This window comes from Rhinolophus hipposideros (genome assembly GCF_964194185.1).
Source record: "Rhinolophus hipposideros genome assembly, chromosome: 24".
Lineage (NCBI taxonomy): Eukaryota > Metazoa > Chordata > Mammalia > Chiroptera > Rhinolophidae > Rhinolophus > Rhinolophus hipposideros.
This window is the reverse complement of record NC_138070.1, coordinates 589,733-603,243: the sequence shown is the minus strand read 5'-3', so window position 1 is coordinate 603,243 and position 13,511 is coordinate 589,733. Positions and strand designations below refer to the sequence as shown.

General features: G+C 53.7%; 1 protein-coding gene across 14 annotated transcripts in view; it reads left to right on the top strand.

The window, feature by feature from the left end:
• Positions 1-3,385: 3,385 nt before the first annotated feature.
• EP400 (E1A binding protein p400) overlaps positions 3,386-13,511 on the top strand; it is an 86,272-nt gene continuing 76,146 nt past the window's right edge. For 13 of the 14 annotated variants that reach the window (XM_081037930.1, XM_081037932.1, XM_081037942.1 and 10 more), the window contains exon 1: positions 3,386-3,520. The gene's annotated coding sequence lies outside the window, so the exon portion shown is untranslated. Of the gene's footprint in view, positions 3,521-4,096; positions 4,127-13,511 lie in introns of those variants that run through there. The other variant, XM_081037935.1, reaches the window with a different exon arrangement.

The window sequence follows — 13,511 nt, the reverse complement described above, 5'->3', positions numbered from 1 at the left end:
AGACTTGTTGGGGTTATCACTTTGTGAGGTGTGTAAATGTCTAATCGTTGTGCCGTTTTGTAAACTAATAATAAAAATTAAAAACTTCTCAGCCAAACAGCCAACCCAAAGAATTTACCACACCGATAAACTCAGAACTCTCAGTGCAGGAATTAAATCGGACGTCACAGGTAGGGGCTCGCAGCCACGTTTTGTCAGTCCCCGCGGGGCGGGGAACGCCCGTTTGGCGGTGATTCGCAGCGTCGCCACTGGGGGCAGCACGCTCGGCTCCCGTGCGCTGCTCTCGGGCCGGCACGTGTCGCCGCCGGTCCCCCCCTCCTCCGTCCTTCTCTGCCAGCCGCGGCTTTCCGGCCCGTGCTTCTCGGAGTCCACCGTCCAGCCCCGCGAGGGCTCTGTGCCTCCCTGAAATTGTTACCCTGGCACGGCGAAGTCCGCAGCCATTGTTTCGCCCAGACGCCGGCCTTCTGGGAGCTCGCGCCCGAGTTGGAGGAAAACCACACGCGCGTTCCCGTCGGCACTGCGCGACTTCACATCCAGGTGCCACCCGTCCAGCCGTCCCCGGGGTCCCACTGCTGCCTTCCCACGGCACTACCCCAGCTTGTGCACGCTTGCTATTTCAGATCGCTCCGTCTTCCTTCGTCCGCGGGGCTGCACCCCCACTTTCTGAGTGACTAGAAGCCACGAGACGGACCCCCGGCTCCCTGAGTCCTGTGCCGAGCCTGAACTCACTCCGCCTCCCTCCTGAGGTCGCGGTGGGAGACGCCAGCGTCCCATCACCACTTCCCGCCGGCTCAGAGCTTCCCTAATTGTGCCATCTTAGCGCTAACATCTCTGCAGCCTCATCTACCAGCGCTTACCAAGGACCACTCCTCTTATCCAGCTCATCTGATCCCCTTCCAACGGCCCCTCTCGCGTCCCCCTTTTATAGCCACGTTTTCTTTTCAAAATTTTCAGTGCGTTTGACATCAGAGATGGCATTTGCACCTTGAGTTTGCTGAGTTGATCACTTTAGCCTGTTTTTTAAAATGAACTTTTGAGACGTAATTCACATACCAGAAAACTCATCCTTTCCAAGTGAACAATTCAGTGTTTAGTAAATTCACAAACCTGTGCAACTATCATCACTGCCTAATTTCACATTTTCATCAGCCCCCAAAGGACACCCCACTTACAGATGCAGTCACACTTGCCATCCCCTCCCCCCAAACCCTGGAAACCACTTATCTACTTTCCATCTCTATGGATTTGCCTATTGTGGACATTTCCTTTAGGTGGAATCACACCGTATGTGTCCTTTTGTGTCTGGCTTCTTTCACTTAGCATGTTCTCAAGGTTCATCTGTGTTGTAGCATGTCAGTATTTCACACCCCACACTTTTTTGGAGACAAATAACTTGGTCGAATTTTGTCATTCATTGTTTGATGGGTATTTGGGTTGTTTCCATTTCTTGGCTAGTATGAATTATGCTGCTCAGAATATTTGTTGAGTACATGTTTTTGTTTGGATATGTTTTTACTTCTCTTGGGTATATACTTAGAATTCCTGGATCATATATTAACTCTATGTTTAACTTTTTGAGGAATTGCCAAACTGTTTTCCAAAGTGTCTGCATCACTTAAAATTCCTGGGGCCGGCCCAGTGGCTCAGGCGGTTGGAGCTCCGTGTTCCTAACGCCGAAGGCTGCCTGTTCGAATCCCACATGGGCCAGTACCAGATGGCTCAGTTGGTTGGAGCGTGGGCTCTCAACCACAGGTTGCCAGTTCTTGACTCCTCAAAGGATGGTGGACTGCACCCCCTGTGACTAACAATGGCAACTGGCCCTGGAGCTGAGCTGCGCCCTCCACAACTAAGATTGAAAGGACAACAACTTGACTTGGAAAAAGTTCTGGAAGTACACACTGTTCTCCATAAAGTCCTGTTCCCCTTCCCCAAAATAAAAGTAAAAAAATAAAATTCCCACCAGCAGTGTACGAGGGTTCTGACTTTTCTGCAGCCTTGCCAACACTTGTTACCTAATTTTTTTATTCTAATCATCCTAGTGGATTAAGTGGTACTTCATTATGGTTTTGCTTGGTATTTCCGATTCCTGATGAGGCCGAACATCTTTTCATGTGACCATTAGACATTTTCTTCTGAGGTGTGTTTATTCAAGTCCTTTGCCCATTTAAAAATAATTTGTCTTTTAATTGGTGAATTGTCAGTTCTTTATTCTGGATACAAGTGCCTTATCAGGTATATGATTTGCATATATTTCCACCCATTCTGTAGGTTGTTTTTAATCATGTTTTGAAGCACATTTTAAATTTTGATATGTTCAATGTATCTAAATTTTCTTTTGTTATTTATGCTTCTGGTATGCATAACTTCTAAAAAACCACAGTCCAATCAGAGGTTGTGAAGATGGATACGTGCGTTTTCTAATTTTAGCATGCACCTGTTCCATTTCGAGTTCACTTTTGCATGTGGTGTGAGATCCCGGCCCTCTCATTCTTTTACAGGCGGGCACCCCATTTCCTTTTACAGGTAGGAACCCCATTTCCTTTTACAGGCGGGCACCCCATTTCCTTTTACAGGCGGGCACCCCATTTCCTTTTACAGGCGGGCACCCCATTTCCTTTTACAGGCGGGCACCCCATTTCCTTTTACAGGCGGGCACCCCATTTCCTTTTACAGGCGGGCACCCCATTTCCTTTTACAGGCGGGCACCCCATTTCCTTTTACAGGCGGGCACCCCATTTCCTTTTACAGGCGGGCACCCCATTTCCTTTTACAGGCGGGCACCCCATTTCCTTTTACAGGCGGGCACCCCATTTCCTTTTACAGGCGGGCACCCCATTTCCTTTTACAGGCGGGCACCCCATTTCCTTTTACAGGCGGGCACCCCATTTCCCAGCTCCAGTTGAGAAGCCCGGTCATCTCCGCTCCATCCCCCCTTTCCTCCCCTCCTCCTCCGTCTCCAGCCTCCGCTGTGCTCGGCTCCCTGGACCCTGGGCAGAGCGCCTTCTCCCCCCTTCTTTGACCCTCCCGGTCCGGCGGCCTCTTCCCCATCCGCGCCCGGGGCTCCGCCAGCACCCCAAAGCCCCCAGCGCCGGGACGGCCCAGCGGGCGGGCTGCACCCACAGCGCGCAGACGTCACCCGCCTCGTGGGGACTGGCTGTGCGACCTCCGCCCGTGCACACAGCCGGCGCTCAACACACACTGCCACGGGCCCAGGGAGCGCACTGGCCGCGCGTAGCCCCGAGCCCCCCGCCCGTCGGCCCAGCGGCCCGCGCCCCCGCCCGGCCTCTCTAGCCTGGCCTCCCGGCCGTCTCGACGCCTCCCTCCGTGACGTCAGCGCCGGCCGCCAATGCGCAGCTGCGGCGCGGGGCGCGTCACTTCCGGCTCCCCGTAGCAGGCGCGCCGCCGCTTCTTCCGCCCGCGGCCCCGGAGGAGCGGAACGGACAAGCGCCCCCGGCCCCCGGCCGCTGTGACCCGCTCCCGACGCCCGGCGGACGCGGCCCGAGCGCGGCCCATTCACCAGGTGAGTGAGGCGGCCGTGGGCCGCGGGCGGCTCCCGGGGGCCGAGCGCTGGACGGAGCGTCGCGGCCGCCGCACCTGGGCGTCCGTCGCGCCGGAGTAGGCCGCGGCTGCGGCGGGGTCGGGGCGCGGGCCGGCCGGCGGCGTCGTGGGGGCGCGGGCGCGGGCGCGGGCGCGGCGCGGGCGTGGGCGTGGGTGGGCGGCGGCGTGCGCGCTGCGACCCGGCGCTCGGGCTCCGCGGGGCCGCCTGGGGCGCGGAGGGGGCGCGCCGCGCGCTGGGGGGACGGGCTGCGACGCGGCCGCCGGGACGCGAGCGCGCGGGGCTGTGGGGCCGGCGGGGCGCTTGGCGTCGTTTCCGCGCCGCGTGACTGGACGCAGCACCGCGTCTGGCGCTGCGGTTTGAATCGGCCCGTGGGTGTCGCGGCGCGGAGCCCGCCCTGCAGCGGAGTCCCGCGCGGGGCCCCGTCCGTGGCAGGCGCGCGGTGCGGGGCGGGGCCTGTGCGGCCTCGGGGCCCCGGCGTCCGGCCCCGCTCGCCGCCGCTGCCCGCCCGCGGGTCGCTGTCACCCGGTCAGACGACACAGCGGACAGTGTTTCCCGCCGGCCTTACAGGTGGGCTTTGTCCTCCTTGTTCGTTGTTTTCTGATGGATGTTTTACGTGAAGTGTGCAGTGAAACGGTTTTTGTAGCTTTTTTAGTGGAACCCGTCAACTAAACACGGTGTCCGGTCGGGAAAAAGTAAAAGTAGATTTTAAAACGAAGTCGTTCTACCAGCGTGATTTCTGTCGTTAGAATCGTGTAACGTAGCTACACGTGCGTGTGCTTGGACAAACCTGTGGTCGGCGTGACCCGAGCCTGACTCCCCTGCAGTCCCTGCTGACGGTGGCGTGGCGCCTGTGACCTGCTGCTTTCCCCACCTCCGGTAGGGACCTGCCCCTTCTTGCCTTCTCCCTGCTGCGGCTCTGGTGTGCCTGTGTGGCCTTCAGCTTGTTTGCTCGTGGAGGTGTCTGCTCAACATGCAGACATGCCAGCTGCCCTTTCGTGTCAGAATTGGAAAGCATCGTGTACTCCCTGTCGCCATGTCCTCTGCTTCCCGTTTCTCTCCAACCAGCATCAGTCAAGCTTCCGGTCCCACTGCTCCTCTGAAACATCTCTTGGGGCTCCACGTGCCCACAGCCTTGGACCGGGCGGCCCATGGCTCCCTTGAAACAGTGTCTTTCGGTGGCACCGAGATCCCACTCTGTTGGTTCTCCTCTTAGCGTGGGGGTCCCTTCTCATCTCTTACCTAGAAAGGTTGTAATGGCGGTGGGTCACGTGCCACCAAGTCCTGAGTGTACCTCCTGGCTGGCTGTCCACGTGTGGAACCTGCTTCTTACGTAGCACTGCTCTGTCCAGGGCAGCTGCATTCTCCCAGTTGCTCGGGTCACACTTGTGTGACCTCTGCATTTCTTCCCCGTCCTGAATCCAGCAGTTTCAAGATTCACCTCAAAGCCGACTGCCTGTCGCTGCCTTCCTGGCCACAGCTGTTGTTTGAGCCCTTCGGGCCGCCTCACTGGCGTGACCCCCAGGACCTGCTCCCTGCCCTCTGGTCCCCTGCAGTTGACCCAACACAGCAGCCTCGTCGATGTGTTAAAACATCATGTCGTGCACTTCTCTTCTCAGGGCGCGTCACGGCATCTCATCCCTCAGGTAAAAGGCGAACGTCCTGAAGATGGTTTATGAAGCCCCTTGTGATCACCTCTCTGCTGCCCCTGTGACCCCATATCCCTGCACCCCGGACTCTTGTCCCCTGGCTCCAGCTACACGTCGGCTCAGTCTGGGACACCAGGTCCCTACAGGCCAAGGGTCTGAGTCTGAGTTCTCTTTCTGGAAGTCCCGTCTTCGAGAGGCTGCTGGTCTTCAGAGAGGTTGCTTGTCTTGCATGGGACTTGACCTTTCCTTCTCGGTCAGGGAGTTTGTGGTTGCCCAGCTCAGCCTCGGGGTCCACGCCTGGACCGACTCCCCATTCTCTGAGGGTCTGCGGCCCTAGTGTGGCTGCGGGCCTGGGGGATCTGCCTCCCCCAGGGCAAGCAGGTGCCGTCAGCTGCAACCTGTGGTCATTGGAGCTGCCCCTTTCAGGTGGAGGAGCCTGGCTGTGCTCCCCAGCCACCTGTGGAGGGGCCCCCTGCCCACACCTTAAGAGGAGAGCCTGGCCCTTTCTCTTCTCTTCTGGGCTGAGCCTCCTTTGGTTCTGTAACCTTGGCCCACCCTCTCCGTGGTGTCTGCTTTATTTCCACTCAACAGAAAATTTTACCTTGTTTTGGTGCATTATTATAGAAATAAATTTTAAAAATCACTTATGTTCTGAGTGGAAGGGAAGGTCATTGCCATTTTACTTTTTTTAAAGCTTTACACCTACTAGTGTTAACTTTTTTTTTTTTTTTTTTTTTTTTTTTTTTATTGAGGAAGGGGAACAGGACTCCACTGGGGAACAGCGTGCACTGCCAGGCCTCTCCTCCAAGCCAAGTTGTTGTCCTTTCAATCCCAGTGTTAACTTTTTTTGCTATAGAATTCTGAGAATTTTGACAAATGTCTAATTTCCACGCCAGTCAGGGTTCAGAGCAGCTCCTTCAGCCCAGTTTCCTCGTGCTGCCTCTGGTCAGTCCTGTCCCAGCCCGTGCACCTGCTGTCGGTGTGTTTTCCAGGAGCGCACAGTTTGCAGCTTTCGAGGCCAGCTCCTTTCCATGAGCGCAGTGCATTTGAGACCCGTCCAGGTGGCTGCATGTACACACAGTGCGTTTCTCTGTGTGGCGCGGTGTCTGTGGTGTGGGGGAGTCGCTTACCTGAGCACCTGCTGAAGGACATTGGCTTTTATACGAGTAACAAGTGAGCAATTCGCAGTGCGTGATGTGAAGTACACAGGACGGCCCTGTTCCTCTTTGCTCTTTCTCCCCACGCTTGACTTCCTTCCAGAACAAACCGTTTTGGTATCCTTTTCCCAGTTTCTTTCTGCACGTTAGAACCTGCATTCTCCGTGAGTATTTCCTACAAGGGAGTGAAAATTGGTTCTTGGGAGGAGGGTGAAAATATCTAAGATGACAGTGGTTTGCGGCCTCCGAAAGGTCACAGTAGATGAGCAGACACACAGTACAGCTGTGGTGGTGACATTTCACTGGGCAGGGGGCTGGGAAGGAGAAATGTGCCTGCATGGGCTCCATCGCGGGCAGGAGGAAAGGGTGAGAGATGGCAGATAATGAATGAACAGAGGTTTGTGATGCTATCACTGGGTGTTTGAGGAAGCACTTTCGGAGTTGTCTTGAGAAGGATGAATGTGTTGGTAACATAGGACTTTTGTTTTAACCGTTTAGTTGTTGAGTGACGTGGTATTACCATCTAATACAGAAAGTAGTTTTTCCTGTAATGTTTCATTATGAAAATTTCAAAGCTACGCAAAGGTTGAAAGAACTTTACAGTAAACGCCTGTATCCCCACCACCTAGTTTCTAACATTTCCCCACACCGGCTTCATCGCATTTGCACAGTGCTTATGTGACTAACAGCATATGTTCTGGAGGTGCTCCCTGCCTCTTCAGGAGCTCGTCCTCATGCCTTTGACAGGCAGCCGCTCAGGGCTGCATCGACTGAATATCCGTAACCGAGACAGCCAGTCTCTGAAACATGGACACACAGTTATTTGCAACGTTCTGCACCTACACATCGTGCCACAGGGAATCAACTTTGTGCTTCTGTATTTTCCTGGGACGGCGAGGGCCAAGGGGAGGAAGAGTGGGGGTAGTTCTGTTAAATGGGGCCAGGCCCTCTGCAGGTGCCACACTCACGTCCCACGGCAGTCACCAGGCCCTCACCCACGGAGCCTGTTGTCCGGCCTTTGAATTTCTGTCAGTCTGATAGATGAGAAGTGATATTTCAGCCTAGAGTGGATTTGCATTTGTTTTCTTACAAGTGATGGATTACAAGTGAATGTGCTTGAAAACTTCAGCTTCGGGTCTCGTGTTGGAGTTCCCCTTGGTTTTGTTGGTTTTTGCACCAGGAAATCCCACTTCGTAGATACAGGCTGGGAGTGAATTGGATCAGACCTTTAGTTGGTTCCCCACGGGCAGCCTTGTGGAGATACTCAGAGCCTTTTGGTGGGTTGTGATCTGGGTTCACAAGGCCAAGTGTGCTTCCGGTTTATGCTGGTAACTGCATTTGCAAGTCTTATTTTCCGCTGCCCCATGTCTCTGTGACCATCTCGGCGAGTTTCCTTGCGTCCTGCAGGTGGCTCTCTGACCCAGGCACTGTCTGCGCGTTGGACGCGGGCTTCCTCCTCCCGCAGGCGCTTCTCACTGGAGGGGGAGCCGTGCTCCCTGGTGATGAGCAGCTTTGCTCTTGGCTTTGGCCTGGGGACGCGCAGGCTGCGCTGAGGACCACAGTGCACTGGGCGGCGGCAGCATCTGCTCAGCCCCAGCTGCTGGTAGCCGGTGGGCTGTGGCCAGTGCATGGAGTTTTCTAAGGAACGAGGCTGACAGCTGGAGACTATGTGAGATCTCCTGATTCAAAGGTGTTGACCAAAAGAAAGGCACACAGCAGGCTGTGTCTTCGTCTGGATTTAGGCAGGGCACCCATGAGTGCCAGCCTCTCCCATGAGGTGACATGGGGACTCTCCAGCACGGCCTCACGGCCCCGAGCCTGGCTGCTCCCTGGCTTTTCAGTCTCGGTCTCCGGCACGAGCATTGGTGGTTTCTCCTCCCTGCTTCTTTCCCTCCTGCCGACCAAGCCCTTACTGAGTGTGGCTGACGTGCAGGCTCCGGTAGAGACGCTGCAGGGGCTTCCTCAGTCTCTGACTTTTGTTGTAAGTTTTCTTCAGTAAAATCTGTCAGTTGTTTTTATAAATTAATATTGTTTCTACATGTCATGCCATGTTGGGGAAATTTCTTCTGCGCCCCAAGATTATAAAGATATTCTTGTACATATTGTAAAATATTTTTATTTGATTTCCTCCCCACACTGTTCTGTGTGTGGCTGGTGTGAGCTGTGGGCATGGGCGGAGCTGGGGGTGGAGCTGGCTCTTCTTTTTCTAAATGGACTCGTCTAAGAAAGTTCGGATTTTAATTCCCTAGCATCACAGAAAGCGAATGTGAGTTTCATAATGCTTTCAAATGGCTGTGTTTTAAAGATCTCAAAAATAGCAGTCTGTCTGTGGGAGGCGTTTTTCTCTGGTCTGTGGACCTTGGTGAAGTAGATGTGTGTCCCTCACAGAACGTGTGAGGCTCACTGGCTGAACAGCTGCGGAGGTGGCAGGGAGCCAAGGCCAGGTGTCCGAGGGGTGTCGTTTCTTCCTGACGAGGACTGTGGGCTTTGTGGGGGCTGTGGAGTCTCTTCTGACTGACGCATGGTTTCCTCTGCCTGCCAGTCAGGCATGACAGCCCCGTCCCGTGCAGTTACCAGGCGCACCCCAGATGCCAGTGGCTTCCGATGAGGGCGTTGTGCCCACCCCGGGTCCCTGCGTTGTGCTCACTCGGGCCTCTTCTCTGTGCGTGCTGTAAAGCAGTCCTCGAGTAACGGATGAGGTGCTGTGGGAACTGAACTCTCGTTTATATCAATCAGCCTGTGCTCAAGCTGGTTTCGTTATGTGTTGTCTTGCTGAAGGTCGCAGAACCTACCGATGCCATTCGGTGAGAACTGAATGTGCTGCCAGAGCAGGTCGTGTGAGACACCAGCTGCAGGGCAGGGAAATGCACACCTGTGGGGCACTGCCAGGAGCGCGGAGTGTTTGGTGACCAGCACGAACGGTGTGACACCTGCCAATTAAGGGCAGATTTGTAAAGCGTGGAAAGCTAGCAGAAACAGCACATGTTCGGTATTACATTTTTTGTGTAGGTGTGTCTGTTGGGCACGCCACCTTTTTCCTGACACGTTTCAGTGAGCGTCCTGTGTCCTGGGCACGCCTGAGTTTTTGCGTCGTCTGATCTAGAGGTCAGGTTACTGGGTCAGAGGCTGTCACTGTGCTGCAAGAGTCTTGACACCTTCTGTCAGATCGCTTCCTGGAGTTTCCTCGTGAAAGTATTCCCAGACACTGGTTGTCTTCCCTCCTCTCCCGTGGTGTTGTGTCTGCCCTGAATTTGTGCGCTGTGTTCCCTTCACCTCACTCTCCATCCAGCCGGGTGCTCTTTATCTGGCCGAACTCCCAAAAGCGTGGAGATGCGTTTCTGTTCCGTATTTGTGTGGGGAAATATGGGGGGCAGAGAAGGAAGAGGGAGATGGTTTGGGAAGGTAGCAGGGCTCATGAACGAGCACCCTGTTTGTTGAAGGGGAAGGAAAGGGTTCCCGACTCCCAGCTGCCAGGACTGGCGAGAAGCTGGGAAGGGTGGTGGGCACAGCTGCTGTAAGGCCCCAATGCCCTCCACACCTCACTCCCTCAGGTCCTGACCGGGGACCCCTACCCTGCACTGAGAATAGGGCCCAGGGAGGTGTTTCTTAGAGTGGCGTTCTCCCAGCATCCAGATGTGCCCTGCGGTGTCAGTGTTGCCGTGAGCAGTGGCAAGTGCAGATGCTGAGCCTGTGGTTTGCACCGTCCCTGCCAGTGGCAGTGGTGGCGTCCCCTCAGAGACCCGGAGGGCTTGGCCCCGCTTCCCACCAGGCTGCATCATTGCTCTCGCCCCACGCCACCGACCTCCGCCTCGTCCTGGGAGATACCTTCTTCGAAATCATGAGCTTCCCAGGGCTGCTCTGGCTTCCTCTGATGGGCCTCAACGTTAGAAACACAGCCATGAAGAATCAAAAGTTGTGTTGCCGTTGCTGGTGGCTTTGCTCTCCACGGGGTACTGTACCGTGTTTTGGGGAAACATTGGAGATAAACAGTGGTTGGTTTCTTTAACTTGACTATAAAGTCACTGAAACCAGGAACCACTTTTGAAAAAGTTGAGGTCATGCGTAGTGTATGGGTTTGCGAATTTGGACAGACACATTCAGTGTTGTAACGTCTCACAAATCAGATGCACAAAGGGCTCCACGCCCCCAGCCTCCTTCCTCCCTCTTGGGTCAGCGACTCCCCACTGGCAGCCTGGGGGGCGGGGTGTGTCTAATCTGTGTCCCTGTGGCTCTGCCTGTTCCAGAATGTCATGTCATGTCTGACCCGCCGCGCGCTGCCCTGGGGTCTGGGTCTGGCACTGCCCCGTGGCGGCTGCGCCTTGTCGCGGTATGCGTGTCAGTGGCGTGGTCCCCGTTTGGCTGAGGCGTACTCCCTGGGGTGGCTGTGTCAGTGGTTTGCCCTGCACCAGGTGAAGGTCACTGTTCCCATTGCACTGTTTCTGCGGAAGATTATTTAATTTTCATCTTTAACGGTAGGGGCTGGATTGTGTAATTGGTGTCCTGCTTTTTTCACTTGATACTGTATCTGAAACTTTCCTCTTTCATTACCTAGTTTCCAGGTAGGTGGTGAACACTGGATATTTCTGGTTACATTTCTTTCTGCTTTATTGGTCTGCAGTGAATGTTTTTTATTCTGCAGTGAATTTAGACTTTTTTGGTCTGCAGTGAATTAAAAAAAGTCGGTGGGTGAATTTCCTTAGGAGAGACTTCCAGAGGAAGAATTCCTAGGTCAAAGGTGATGTGATGGGTTCACATGCGTCCCTCCTCCTTTCCCACCACTGTCCCCCCCTGTGGGCAGGCATGTTATGGGTCTGCGCCCTTGCGATTGCCACTTTTCTCCCCGGTAGCCTGCCACGCCCCGGGACTGGGAGCGGGAGCAGTGTGGGCACGGCGCCAGTTGTGCGATGGCACGTCTTGGCTGCATGGGTCTGAGACGTAGTGACTCCCATCTGCATGGCTTTTCTAAGTGAGGGTGGGCGTTCTCCCCTGAGCTGGTGGATGTTTTTCATCCTTTGTGAACTGTCTCTTCTTGTCCTGAGATTCAGTGTTTTGTCAACTTATAGGATGCTTTCTATTGTCCTGGCCAGAGCTCTTTGTTACAGTCACTTCAGATTTCTTCCCAAGATACTTGGTTTTGATTTTGATGACTGACTTTTGAGCTTTAAACATTTTAAAACTGCGTGTCTTCAAATCTCATCTTTTCAGATACAAGTTTACTGTTTTAAGTTTAGGAAATGGAGTTTCCATCAAAACTTTCGTAAATATTTTTGTATTCTTTAAGTTTTTCTGTTTTTATTTCTTCCCACTTAGTATAAAACTTGAAACGTTAGTCCTTTTGGCTCTCTGAGCAGCAAGCACCAAGGCGGTCGTCAAGAATAAGCGCCTTACGAAAGGCGGCAAGAAGGGTGCCAAGAAGAAAGTGATTGACCCGTTTTCTAAGAAAGATTGGTATGCTGTGAAAGCACCACATGTGTTCAATGTAAGAAATGTTGGGAAAACACTAGTCACGAGAACTCAACCAAAATCGCATCTGATGGTCTCAAGGGTCGTGTTTTTGAAGTGAGCCCAGCTGATCTGCAGAAAGGTGAAGCTACATTTAGAAGAGTCGTGCTGATTGTGGAGGATGGTCAGGGCAAAAACTGCCTGGCTGATTTCCATGGCCTGGATCTGACCGGTGACAAAACGTGCTTCACGGTCAAAAAATGGCCGGCCATGACTGAAGCTCATGCTGATGTCAGGACCGCCGGTGCTTATTTGCTTCGTCTGCTCTGTGTTGGTTTTACTAAAAAGTGCACCAGTCAGATCCAAAAGACCTCATGCTCAGCATCAGCAGGTCCATCACGTCCGGAAGGAGGTGGCGGAGACCGTGACAGAGGTGTGGAGAAATGACTTGAAAGAAGTGGTCAGTGCATTGATTGCAGAGAGAGAGCACTGGCAGAGACACAGAGCACCTTCCAGGCTGTCTAGCTGCTCCATGATGTCTTTGTCAGAAAAGTCCAAATGCTGAAGAAGCCCGAGTTTGAAGTGGGAAAGCTCCTGGAGCCTCATGTTGAATGAAGGTCGCAGTTCTGGATAAGCTCCTGGGAGGAGACGGGGGCTCAAATCAAACGAGCTGTGGATACGAGCCCAGGTCCAAGAATCTGTGTAAAATGGACTTTTTACAATGACGAAACCCATTGGTGATGGTTAAAACAAAACAAAACAAAAAACATGAAACGTTAGCTTATAAAAATACATTTGTTTTGGTGAATGATTTGTGGTGAGAATTTAGATAGAATTTTTTTAATGTGTCAGTTGTCATAATATTTTCCTCCTAATTTCCCTCTTCACCCCGGTTTTGTGATTTGGTCGCCTCTGATATTCTGGGACTGCATTCTAAGGAAGTGATCCTAAACATGCCTGATGGGTTTGTTTATTCTGTTTATTCTGGTTTTGTTCCAGGCTCACACTAATCTCTCTCGTAATCCTTGTTTAAAGAGATTGGGGTGGGGGGAGAGGGGGCGGATGGCTCAGCTGGTTAGAGCGCGAGCTCTGAACAACAGGGTTGCCGGTTCGATTCCCACATCGCCCTTCACAACTAGATTGAAGACAACGAGCTGCTGCTGAGCTTCCTGAAGGGCAGCTGTGTGCCTCAGCTGGTTAGAGCGCGAGCTCTCAACAAGGTTGCCGGTTCAATTCCCATATGGGATGGGGGGCTGTGCCCCTGCAACTAAAGACTGAAAAACAGTGACTGGACTTGGAGCTGAGCTGCGCCCTCCACAACTAGACTGAAGGACAACGACTTGGAGCTGATGGGCCCTGGAGAAACACACTGTTCCCCAGTATTCCCCAATAAAAATTACAAACGAAAAAGAGAGATCGGGATCAAAACCTTGTTTTGAAAGCAGCAGCGTCCTAAGCGTTCCCCTTCCACACCCCCACCGCCTGCGGAGCCCACCCACTTGTTGGAGGTAGTCACCACGGTTCCGCCCTGTACTCTGAGTCCCCATTGGGGTCTGTTTGCTGCAGCTTGCCCATGATTTGGGAACTGCGTCCTCAGAGCTGGCTGTCAGAACAGAAAGCACCGTCTCGCTACAGAGCAACCGTCAGTCCAGAGCTTTGAGTGCATACAGATGTGTGTCACCAGGGGTGAGCATTGACATATACACG